General features: G+C 53.6%; 1 non-coding gene across 1 annotated transcript; it reads right to left on the bottom strand.

Annotated features, from left to right (window-relative positions):
• Positions 1-397: 397 nt before the first annotated feature.
• Positions 398-2,228, bottom strand: LOC145656720 (18S ribosomal RNA). The gene has a single exon (XR_014122316.1). It is a non-coding gene; the product is annotated as an 18S ribosomal RNA (ribosomal RNA).
• Positions 2,229-12,500: the final 10,272 nt, after the last annotated feature.

Raw genomic sequence — 12,500 nt, 5'->3', positions numbered from 1 at the left:
AGCGGCCGTGCGAGCGAGAGGGAGGGCGCGGGACAGACCCGTACGACCCGCTCGACTCGCAGGCGCTTCTCCTGCCGGCAAGGTGAGGGGAAACCGGCCTTCGCCCGACGAGCGGGGACGCCGAGTTTTTTGAACGACGCGTCTCTCGCGCTGGAACCCAGAGAATACCGGGGCCTGCGGGGGGGGGGTGCTGAAGGACGACGCGGAGGAAGAGGCGGAGGACGAGGAAGGGGTGGGAGGGACTAGGCTCCTCCTTTATGCCTTCTGTCCAGCCTGACCTGCAAGCGACCACGTGTAACAGCAACCCCGAAGACCCTTTCGACCCTGGGCCCCGACGCGGGGGGACGGCGAAGTCGAGGGGGTCGGGAGAGGAGGCACGCCGGACAGCGTTACCCGTTAATGATCCTTTCGCAGGTTCACCTACGAAAACCTTGTTACGACTTTTACTTCCTCTAGATAGTCAAGTTTGATCGACTTCTCGGCGCTCCGCCAAGGCCCGCGAGGAGCCCCGGCGGGGCCGATCCGAGGACCTCACTAAACCATCCGATCGGTAGTAGCGACGGGCGGTGTGTACAAAGGGCAGGGACTTAATCAACGCGAGCTTATGACCCGCGCTTACTGGGAATTCCTCGTTCATGGGGAATAATTGCAATCCCCAGTCCCCATCACGAATGGGGTTCAGCGGATTACCCGCACCTCTCGGTGTAGGGTAGGCACACGCTGATCCAACCATTGTGGCGCGCGTGCAGCCCCGGACATCTAAGGGCATCACAGACCTGTTATTGCTCCATCTCGCGTGGCTGAACGCCACTTGTCCCTCTAAGAAGTTTGACGCCGACCGCGGAGGGCCGCGTAACTATTTAGCATGCCGGAGTCTCGTTCGTTATCGGAATTAACCAGACAAATCGCTCCACCAACTAAGAACGGCCATGCACCACCACCCACAGAATCGAGAAAGAGCTATCAATCTGTCAATCCTTTCCGTGTCCGGGCCGGGTGAGGTTTCCCGTGTTGAGTCAAATTAAGCCGCAGGCTCCACTCCTGGTGGTGCCCTTCCGTCAATTCCTTTAAGTTTCAGCTTTGCAACCATACTCCCCCCGGAACCCACAGACTCGTGGTTTCCCTCACGCTGCCCGGCGGGTCATGGGAATAACGCCGCCGGATCGCGGGTCGGCATAGTTTACGGTCGGAACTACGACGGTATCTGATCGTCTTCGAACCTCCGACTTTCGTTCTTGATTAATGAAAACATTCTTGGCAAATGCTTTCGCTTTCGTCCGTCTTGCGCCGGTCCAAGAATTTCACCTCTAGCGGCGCAATACGAATGCCCCCGGCCGTCCCTCTTAATCATGGCCCTGGTTCAGGAAACCCACAAAATAGAACCGGAGTCCTATTCCATTATTCCTAGCTCAGGTATTCAGGCGAGAAGCGGGCCCGCTTTGAACACTCTAATTTTTTCAAAGTAAACGCTCCGAGCCCCGTCCGGACACCCAGCCAAGGGCATCCGGGGGGCACCGGGAGACAGGGTCTGAGACAGGCGGTGGCACGCCTCGCGGCGGACCGCCAGCCCACTCCCGACATCCAACTACGAGCTTTTTAACTGCAGCAACTTTAATATACGCTATTGGAGCTGGAATTACCGCGGCTGCTGGCACCAGACTTGCCCTCCAATGGGCATGGGTTTAGGATACGCTCATTCCGATTACAGGGCCTCGAAAGAGACCTGTATCGTTATTTTTCGTCACTACCTCCCCGTGTCGGGAATGGGTAATTTGCGCGCCTGCTGCCTTCCTTGGATGTGGTAGCCGTTTCTCAGGCTCCCTCTCCGGAATCGAACCCTGATTCCCCGTTACCCGTGGTCACCATGGTAGCCGACTATGGTACCATCGAAAGTTGATAGGGCAGACATTCGAATGAGACGTCGCCGCCGCGGAGGGCGCGCGATCGGCCCGAGGTTATCTAGAGTCACCAAAGCGGCCGGGGGGCCCGAGCCCCCCGGATGGGTTTTGGGTCTGATAAATGCACGCATCCCCCGAAGGGTCAGCGCTCGTTTGCATGTATTAGCTCTAGAATTACCACAGTTATCCGAGTAACGTGTGGAGCGATCAAAGGAACCATAACTGATTTAATGAGCCATTCGCAGTTTCACTGTACCGGCCGTGTGCACTTAGACCTGCATGGCTTAATCTTTGAGACAAGCATATGTTACTGGCAGGATCAACCAGGTAGTTTGCACCGTGGTCTGGGATGAACCACGAGTGACATCCGCCTCCCCTTCCGGGGGCTAGGAAGCAGCGGGTTGTAAGTGCGTGCGCCGTCAGGTCCAGACGCCATACAGGGCTACCCAGGACAGCTTCCGCGGCCAGTGTAAACGTGCTCGCGCACCGCCCTCTGGCCTTCGGACGCCGACCTCTCACCTTGATGCAAAGCTGTCCCATCCGGTCATGCCCGCACCGTACCCCGTCCACCTCCTCCGGAGGTGCGGACGGCCGACTCCAGGTGCTTTCGGCGTTCCCTCTCTTCACGCCGTTTTGATTTTCGTGGGCCGCTGGTGGGGGGACAAGGGAAAGACCTCGTCGAATTCCCTCCCCCCTAGCCTCGCTCAACCTACGTTTCGTGATGTAACCAAGAAGAGTGATTCGTGGGCCCAGGTAGGTTTGAAGAGGAGGCCAACAAAGCAGGGCACTCCCTTCCTCCCAAACCACAGACACCAGTATAGGACAACTGAGTAGACAGACTGGCCGTCTGAGTCTCCCCCAGAGAGTTCTGGGATGGGTTACAAATAACCCCCACCCCCCATCAGAGGCTTGACCCGCTAGAACCAGGGAGGATCTGTCAAAACCGCTCTCCACATCAGAAGTTCTGGATCAGCCGGGGCTGGTCGGCAGACGTCCACCTAAGGCCGTGGCCTAACCCCGTGTGGGGGGATAGCGCTCGCACCCGTACACGTGGACACCCGCTCGTCAAATGGCTGGCTCCTCACTTACCGTAGGGGGAATGGTTTGCCTACCCCTGGCGGGTCTGGTACTCCACTCTACCAAACAAGGAAGCAACACACCAATAGACCCCTGCAACACCGGGCAGCTTTGGGCAGTGTCACTACACTCCTCCTTGTTCTTCACGTTCCTTCCGTGGTGATTTTTTTTTTTTTTTCGTGGCCATTGCCGTGCATGGCTTCCCCATCGCTTTGCATGCTCTCCATTGCCTCGTGCTGCTTCACCATTGGTCTCACCTGGAGACCGAAGCCGCTCTCCCAGTAACCCGATGGTACCTGGCCAGAAAACCCCGTGCCCGATTTCATCTAGGACAAGGGCCAAACCACAGACCGTGCCCGTCCAGGGTCAACCCCTGGTCGGACAGGCCTGGTGGGTCGATACCATGGATGTGGCAGGCCGACGAGAATCCACTGGTACATTTACAAACACGCCCACCCTGGTGGCATGGCTGTACGACCCATCGTCGAAGCACGCTGCGGCGGACTGAGCCATTGGATCCAGTTGCCTGGGCGTACACTCAGCCCAACAGACGCACTCGGGTCGGGGAGAGCAAAGCAGACTGTGTGCCTGGATGTGCCCACTTCCATAGGGGAATCGGCATGATGGTTCACTTAACCCGAGGAGGGCTCCCCTCGCGGGATAAGCACCCCCCTCGGGGGATGGGGGGGGGGGGGGGGCATCCAGAGCACACCACTTTCCGGTAGGGGACAGGCGTTTGATCATGTGTCCGAGGGAGAGCTCCCCTTGCCGGCCGAACACCCCTCGGACTCCCCTTGGGCTTCCAGAGAACGCCACTGGATGAATTTAGTGCTTGGACCCCATTGATTCTCTTTGCTCTCCCATATACCCGACGGGACCTATTTGCAAAACCCCGTGCCAACCAGACCTCCAGGAAGGGGGCTGGCGGCTAACCATGCCCAGCAGGGTGCACCCTGGTCGGACACTTTGGGAGGGTCGAGAGCCTGGAAGTGCCACCCGGGGGAGTAATTCTGATTTCCGTTTTAATGCACTCAGGGACAGCCCGAGGACCTCTGTAGTGCACCTGAGGCGGACTGAGCCGTCGGGTCCAGGGGTCTGGAGTTCGGAACCTCCAGGGTTCACCTGGCTGTTCTCTTAGCCCGGCAGGGTGCACCCTGGTCGGACACTTTGGGAGGGTCGAGAGCCTGGATGTGCCACCCCGACGAGTAATGAGTTTTCCCTTCGTATCTCTTCCGGACCAGGTCCGATTCGCACGAAACTCGCTGGGCATGGCCAGGAGCGCCCCCTGCTGCCCACGCCACCGTCCCCGCGCTTCTACTCCCGAGGGCCGAGGAGACAGCGAAGCGTGGGTCGGGTCGCCTGCTTCCAGGGTCTCCCTGGTACTCTCCAGTCTCCCGAGTCCATCGGGTCCGACCTCGTATTTTTAGCCCAGACGGGGAATGAGAAAGGGGCCCCCGACCGCCCGAGGGCGGGCGCTCGCTTCTCAGCCTAGGAACGTCCGATTCCCACGAAACTTTTACGCCAGACGTTCCTGGCAGCGAGCGCGTTCAAAGGTGACCCGCGCTGCTTCTCTCCTCCCAAGGGCCGAAGAGATATTCGTCTTCAAACCCGACCGGCCCTGTGTTTGCCGCCCCGGCGGTTTTAAAAAATCATAGCGTAAAAACGGTGGGTGCGCTTCGCCTGCCGCTTGGACAGCGTTAAACGGCAGCCCCGGCTCTTTCCAAAGGGCCCTCAACCGACTTTCTGCTCCCAAGGAGCCCAGAGATATGAAACCGATAAATCAAAACCCCGTGCCAACCAGACCTCCAGGAAGGGGGCTGGCGGCTAACCATGCCCGGCAGGGTGCACCCTGGTCGGACGCTTTGGGAGGGTCGAGAGCCTGGATGTGCCACCCCGACGAGTAATGAGTTTTCCCTTCGTATCTCTTCCGGACCAGGTCCGATTCGCACGAAACTCGCTGGGCATGGCCAGGAGCGCCCCCTGCTGCCCACGCCACCGTCCCCGCGCTTCTACTCCCGAGGGCCGAGGAGACAGCGAAGCGTGGGTCGGGTCGCCTGCTTCCAGGGTCTCCCTGGTACTCTCCAGTCTCCCGAGTCCATCGGGTCCGACCTCGTATTTTTAGCCCAGACGGGGAATGAGAAAGGGGCCCCCGACCGCCCGAGGGCGGGCGCTCGCTTCTCAGCCTAGGAACGTCCGATTCCCACGAAACTTTTACGCCAGACGTTCCTGGCAGCGAGCGCGTTCAAAGGTGACCCGCGCTGCTTCTCTCCTCCCAAGGGCCGAAGAGATATTCGTCTTCAAACCCGACCGGCCCTGTGTTTGCCGCCCCGGCGGTTTTAAAAAATCATAGCGTAAAAACGGTGGGTGCGCTTCGCCTGCCGCTTGGACAGCGTTAAACGGCAGCCCCGGCTCTTTCCAAAGGGCCCTCAACCGACTTTCTGCTCCCAAGGAGCCCAGAGATATGAAACCGAAAAATCAAAACCCCGTGCCAACCAGACCTCCAGGAAGGGGGCTGGCGGCTAACCATGCCCGGCAGGGTGCACCCTGGTCGGACGCTTTGGGAGGGTCGAGAGCCTGGATGTGCCACCCCGACGAGTAATGAGTTTTCCCTTCGTATCTCTTCCGGACCAGGTCCGATTCGCACGAAACTCGCTGGGCATGGCCAGGAGCGCCCCCTGCTGCCCACGCCACCGTCCCCGCGCTTCTACTCCCGAGGGCCGAGGAGACAGCGAAGCGTGGGTCGGGTCGCCTGCTTCCAGGGTCTCCCTGGTACTCTCCAGTCTCCCGAGTCCATCGGGTCCGACCTCGTATTTTTAGCCCAGACGGGGAATGAGAAAGGGGCCCCGACCGCCCGAGGGCGGGCGCTCGCTTCTCAGCCTAGGAACGTCCGATTCCCACGAAACTTTTACGCCAGACGTTCCTGGCAGCGAGCGCGTTCAAAGGTGACCCGCGCTGCTTCTCTCCTCCCAAGGGCCGAAGAGATATTCGTCTTCAAACCCGACCGGCCCTGTGTTTGCCGCCCCGGCGGTTTTATCATAGCGTAAAAACGGTGGGTGCGCTTCGCCTGCCGCTTGGACAGCGTTAAACGGCAGCCCCGGCTCTTTCCAAAGGGCCCTCAACCGACTTTCTGCTCCCAAGGAGCCCAGAGATATGAAACCGATAAATCAAAACCCCGTGCCAACCAGACCTCCAGGAAGGGGGCTGGCGGCTAACCATGCCCGGCAGGGTGCACCCTGGTCGGACGCTTTGGGAGGGTCGAGAGCCTGGATGTGCCACCCCGACGAGTAATGAGTTTTCCCTTCGTATCTCTTCCGGACCAGGTCCGATTCGCACGAAACTCGCTGGGCATGGCCAGGAGCGCCCCCTGCTGCCCAGGCCTGGCTCTGGGCCTGGGCACACTTCATTCACTTTGTACCTTTAAATCATACTACTACTACTACTACTACCACCAGAATTCCAGGGCCAAGAGGTCACACAGTCATACACAGCAAAGTAGCTCTGGGCCTGGGCACACTTCAAGAAGTTTGTCCCTTTATATAAGCCTAGAAATAGACTTCCAGGCCCAAGAGTTCAAACACATTCATGCCCAGCAAAGTAGCTCTGGGCCTGGGCACACTTCAATCACTTTGTGCCTTTAAATCATACTACTACTACCAGACTTCCAGGCCCAAGAGGTCAAACACAGTCATGCCCAGCAAAGTAGCTCTGGGCCTGGGCACACTTCATTCACTTTGTGCCTTTAAATCATACTACTACTACCACCAGAATTCCAGGGCCAAGAGGTCACACAGTCATACACAGCAAAGTAGCTCTGGGCCTGGGCACACTTCAAGAAGTTTGACCCTTTATATAAGCCTAGAAATAGACTTCCAGAGCCAAGAGGTCAAACACAGTCATGCACAGCAAAGTAGCTCTGGGCCTGGGCACACTTCAAGCACTTTGTGCCTTTAAATCATACTACTACTACTACTACTACTACTACTACTACTACTACCAGACTTCCAGGCCCAAGAGTTCAAACACATTCATGCCCAGCAAAGTAGCTCTGGGCCTGGGCACACTTCATTCACTTTGTGCCTTTAAATCATACTACTACTACCACCAGACTTCCAGGGCCAAGAGGTCAACCACAGTCATGCACAGCAAAGTAGCTCTGGGCCTGGGCACACTTCAAGATGTTTGACCCTTTATATAAGCCTAGAAATAGACTTCCAGGCCCAAGAGTTCAAACACATTCATGCCCAGCAAAGTAGCTCTGGGCCTGGGCACACTTCAATCACTTTGTGCCTTTAAATCATACTACTACTACCACCAGACTTCCAGGCCCAAGAGGTCAAACACAGTCATGCCCAGCAAAGTAGCTCTGGGCCTGGGCACACTTCAATCACTTTGTGCCTTTAAATCATACTACTACTACCACCAGACTTCCAGGCCCTGGAGGTCACACCTTCATGCCTAGCAAGGTTGCTTTACACCTGCGCACACTTCAGACCGTTTCACTCTTTTAATCCTTCAAAGTACCACATTTCCAGACCCAAGAGGTCACAGAATCATGCCCAGCAAAGTAGCTCTGGGCCTGGGCACACTTCAATCACTTTGTGCCTTTAAATCATACTACTACTACCAGACTTCCAGGCCCCAGAGGTCAAACACAGTCATGCCCAGCAAAGTAGCTCTGGGCCTGGGCACACTTCAAGAAGTTTGACTCTTTATATAAGCCTAGAAATAGACTTCCAGAGCCAAGAGGTCAAACACAGTCATGCACAGCAAAGTAGCTCTGGGCCTGGGCACACTTCATTCACTTTGTACCTTTAAATCATACTACTACTACCAGACTTCCAGGCCCAAGAGTTCAAACACATTCATGCCCAGCAAAGTAGCTCTGGGCCTGGGCACACTTCAATCACTTTGTGTCTTTAAATCATACTACTACTACCAGACTTCCAGGCCCCAGAGGTCAAACACAGTCATGCCCAGCAAAGTAGCTCTGGGCCTGGGCACACTTCAAGAAGTTTGACCCTTTATATAAGCCTAGAAATAGACTTTCAGGCCCAAGAGGTCAAACACAGTCATGCCCAGCAAAGTAGCTGTGGGCCTGGGCACACTTCATTCACTTTGTACCTTTAAATCATACTACTACTACTACTACTACTACTACTACTACTACTACTACTACTACCAGACTTCCAGGCCCAAGAGGTCAAACACAGTCATGCCCAGCAAAGTAGCTCTGGGCCTGGGCACACTTCAAGAAGTTTGACCCTTTATATAAGCCTAGAAATAGACTTCCAGGCCCAAGAGTTCAAACACATTCATGCCCAGCAAAGTAGCTCTGGGCCTGGGCACACTTCAATCACTTTGTGCCTTTAAATCATACTACTACTACCAGACTTCCAGGCCCCAGAGGTCAAACACAGTCATGCCCAGCAAAGTAGCTCTGGGCCTGGGCACACTTCAAGAAGTTTGACCCTTTATATAAGCCTAGAAATAGACTTCCAGAGCCAAGAGGTCAAACACAGTCATGCCCAGCAAAGTAGCTCTGGGCCTGGGCACACTTCAATCACTTTGTGCCTTTAAATCATACTACTACTACCACCAGACTTCCAGGCCCAAGAGGTCAAACACAGTCATGCCCAGCAAAGTAGCTCTGGGCCTGGGCACACTTCAATCACTTTGTGCCTTTAAATCATACTACTACTACCACCAGACTTCCAGGCCCTGGAGGTCACACCTTCATGCCTAGCAAGGTTGCTTTACACCTGCGCACACTTCAGACCGTTTCACTCTTTTAATCCTTCAAAGTACCACATTTCCAGACCCAAGAGGTCACAGAATCATGCCCAGCAAAGTAGCTCTGGGCCTGGGCACACTTCAATCACTTTGTGCCTTTAAATCATACTACTACTACCAGACTTCCAGGCCCCAGAGGTCAAACACAGTCATGCCCAGCAAAGTAGCTCTGGGCCTGGGCACACTTCAAGAAGTTTGACCCTTTATATAAGCCTAGAAATAGACTTCCAGAGCCAAGAGGTCAAACACAGTCATGCACAGCAAAGTAGCTCTGGGCCTGGGCACACTTCATTCACTTTGTACCTTTAAATCATACTACTACTACCAGACTTCCAGGCCCAAGAGTTCAAACACATTCATGCCCAGCAAAGTAGCTCTGGGCCTGGGCACACTTCAATCACTTTGTGTCTTTAAATCATACTACTACTACCAGACTTCCAGGCCCCAGAGGTCAAACACAGTCATGCCCAGCAAAGTAGCTCTGGGCCTGGGCACACTTCAAGAAGTTTGACCCTTTATATAAGCCTAGAAATAGACTTTCAGGCCCAAGAGGTCAAACACAGTCATGCCCAGCAAAGTAGCTGTGGGCCTGGGCACACTTCATTCACTTTGTACCTTTAAATCATACTACTACTACTACTACTACTACTACTACTACTACTACTACTACTACCAGACTTCCAGGCCCAAGAGGTCAAACACAGTCATGCCCAGCAAAGTAGCTCTGGGCCTGGGCACACTTCAAGAAGTTTGACCCTTTATATAAGCCTAGAAATAGACTTCCAGGCCCAAGAGTTCAAACACATTCATGCCCAGCAAAGTAGCTCTGGGCCTGGGCACACTTCAATCACTTTGTGCCTTTAAATCATACTACTACTACCAGACTTCCAGGCCCCAGAGGTCAAACACAGTCATGCCCAGCAAAGTAGCTCTGGGCCTGGGCACACTTCAAGAAGTTTGACCCTTTATATAAGCCTAGAAATAGACTTCCAGAGCCAAGAGGTCAAACACAGTCATGCCCAGCAAAGTAGCTCTGGGCCTGGGCACACTTCAATCACTTTGTGCCTTTAAATCATACTACTACTACCACCAGACTTCCAGGCCCAAGAGGTCAAACACAGTCATGCCCAGCAAAGTAGCTCTGGGCCTGGGCACACTTCAATCACTTTGTGCCTTTAAATCATACTACTACTACCACCAGACTTCCAGGCCCTGGAGGTCACACCTTCATGCCTAGCAAGGTTGCTTTACACCTGCGCACACTTCAGACCGTTTCACTCTTTTAATCCTTCAAAGTACCACATTTCCAGACCCAAGAGGTCACAGAATCATGCCCAGCAAAGTAGCTCTGGGCCTGGGCACACTTCAATCACTTTGTGCCTTTAAATCATACTACTACTACCAGACTTCCAGGCCCCAGAGGTCAAACACAGTCATGCCCAGCAAAGTAGCTCTGGGCCTGGGCACACTTCAAGAAGTTTGACCCTTTATATAAGCCTAGAAATAGACTTCCAGAGCCAAGAGGTCAAACACAGTCATGCACAGCAAAGTAGCTCTGGGCCTGGGCACACTTCATTCACTTTGTACCTTTAAATCATACTACTACTACCAGACTTCCAGGCCCAAGAGTTCAAACACATTCATGCCCAGCAAAGTAGCTCTGGGCCTGGGCACACTTCAATCACTTTGTGTCTTTAAATCATACTACTACTACCAGACTTCCAGGCCCCAGAGGTCAAACACAGTCATGCCCAGCAAAGTAGCTCTGGGCCTGGGCACACTTCAAGAAGTTTGACCCTTTATATAAGCCTAGAAATAGACTTTCAGGCCCAAGAGGTCAAACACAGTCATGCCCAGCAAAGTAGCTGTGGGCCTGGGCACACTTCATTCACTTTGTACCTTTAAATCATACTACTACTACTACTACTACTACTACTACTACTACTACTACTACTACTACCAGACTTCCAGGCCCAAGAGGTCAAACACAGTCATGCCCAGCAAAGTAGCTCTGGGCCTGGGCACACTTCAAGAAGTTTGACCCTTTATATAAGCCTAGAAATAGACTTCCAGGCCCAAGAGTTCAAACACATTCATGCCCAGCAAAGTAGCTCTGGGCCTGGGCACACTTCAATCACTTTGTGCCTTTAAATCATACTACTACTACCAGACTTCCAGGCCCCAGAGGTCAAACACAGTCATGCCCAGCAAAGTAGCTCTGGGCCTGGGCACACTTCAAGAAGTTTGACCCTTTATATAAGCCTAGAAATAGACTTCCAGAGCCAAGAGGTCAAACACAGTCATGCCCAGCAAAGTAGCTCTGGGCCTGGGCACACTTCAATCACTTTGTGCCTTTAAATCATACTACTACTACCACCAGACTTCCAGGCCCAAGAGGTCAAACACAGTCATGCCCAGCAAAGTAGCTCTGGGCCTGGGCACACTTCAATCACTTTGTGCCTTTAAATCATACTACTACTACCACCAGACTTCCAGGCCCTGGAGGTCACACCTTCATGCCTAGCAAGGTTGCTTTACACCTGCGCACACTTCAGACCGTTTCACTCTTTTAATCCTTCAAAGTACCACATTTCCAGACCCAAGAGGTCACAGAATCATGCCCAGCAAAGTAGCTCTGGGCCTGGGCACACTTCAATCACTTTGTGCCTTTAAATCATACTACTACTACCAGACTTCCAGGCCCCAGAGGTCAAACACAGTCATGCCCAGCAAAGTAGCTCTGGGCCTGGGCACACTTCAAGAAGTTTGACCCTTTATATAAGCCTAGAAATAGACTTCCAGAGCCAAGAGGTCAAACACAGTCATGCACAGCAAAGTAGCTCTGGGCCTGGGCACACTTCATTCACTTTGTACCTTTAAATCATACTACTACTACCAGACTTCCAGGCCCAAGAGTTCAAACACATTCATGCCCAGCAAAGTAGCTCTGGGCCTGGGCACACTTCAATCACTTTGTGTCTTTAAATCATACTACTACTACCAGACTTCCAGGCCCCAGAGGTCAAACACAGTCATGCCCAGCAAAGTAGCTCTGGGCCTGGGCACACTTCAAGAAGTTTGACCCTTTATATAAGCCTAGAAATAGACTTTCAGGCCCAAGAGGTCAAACACAGTCATGCCCAGCAAAGTAGCTGTGGGCCTGGGCACACTTCATTCACTTTGTACCTTTAAATCATACTACTACTACTACTACTACTACTACTACTACTACTACTACTACTACCAGACTTCCAGGCCCAAGAGGTCAAACACAGTCATGCCCAGCAAAGTAGCTCTGGGCCTGGGCACACTTCAAGAAGTTTGACCCTTTATATAAGCCTAGAAATAGACTTCCAGGCCCAAGAGTTCAAACACATTCATGCCCAGCAAAGTAGCTCTGGGCCTGGGCACACTTCAATCACTTTGTGCCTTTAAATCATACTACTACTACCAGACTTCCAGGCCCCAGAGGTCAAACACAGTCATGCCCAGCAAAGTAGCTCTGGGCCTGGGCACACTTCAAGAAGTTTGACCCTTTATATAAGCCTAGAAATAGACTTCCAGAGCCAAGAGGTCAAACACAGTCATGCCCAGCAAAGTAGCTCTGGGCCTGGGCACACTTCATTCACTTTGTACCTTTAAATCATACTACTACTACCAGACTTCCAGGCCCAAGACGTCAAACACAGTCATGCCCAGCAAAGTAGCTCTGGGCCTGGGCACACTTCATTCACT

Source organism: Electrophorus electricus, unplaced genomic scaffold (genome assembly GCF_041902795.1).
Source record: "Electrophorus electricus isolate QZ-2024a unplaced genomic scaffold, ASM4190279v1 Scaffold88, whole genome shotgun sequence".
In the NCBI taxonomy this organism is placed as follows: Eukaryota; Metazoa; Chordata; class Actinopteri; order Gymnotiformes; family Gymnotidae; genus Electrophorus; species Electrophorus electricus.
This window is presented reverse-complemented; position numbering and strand designations above follow the sequence as displayed.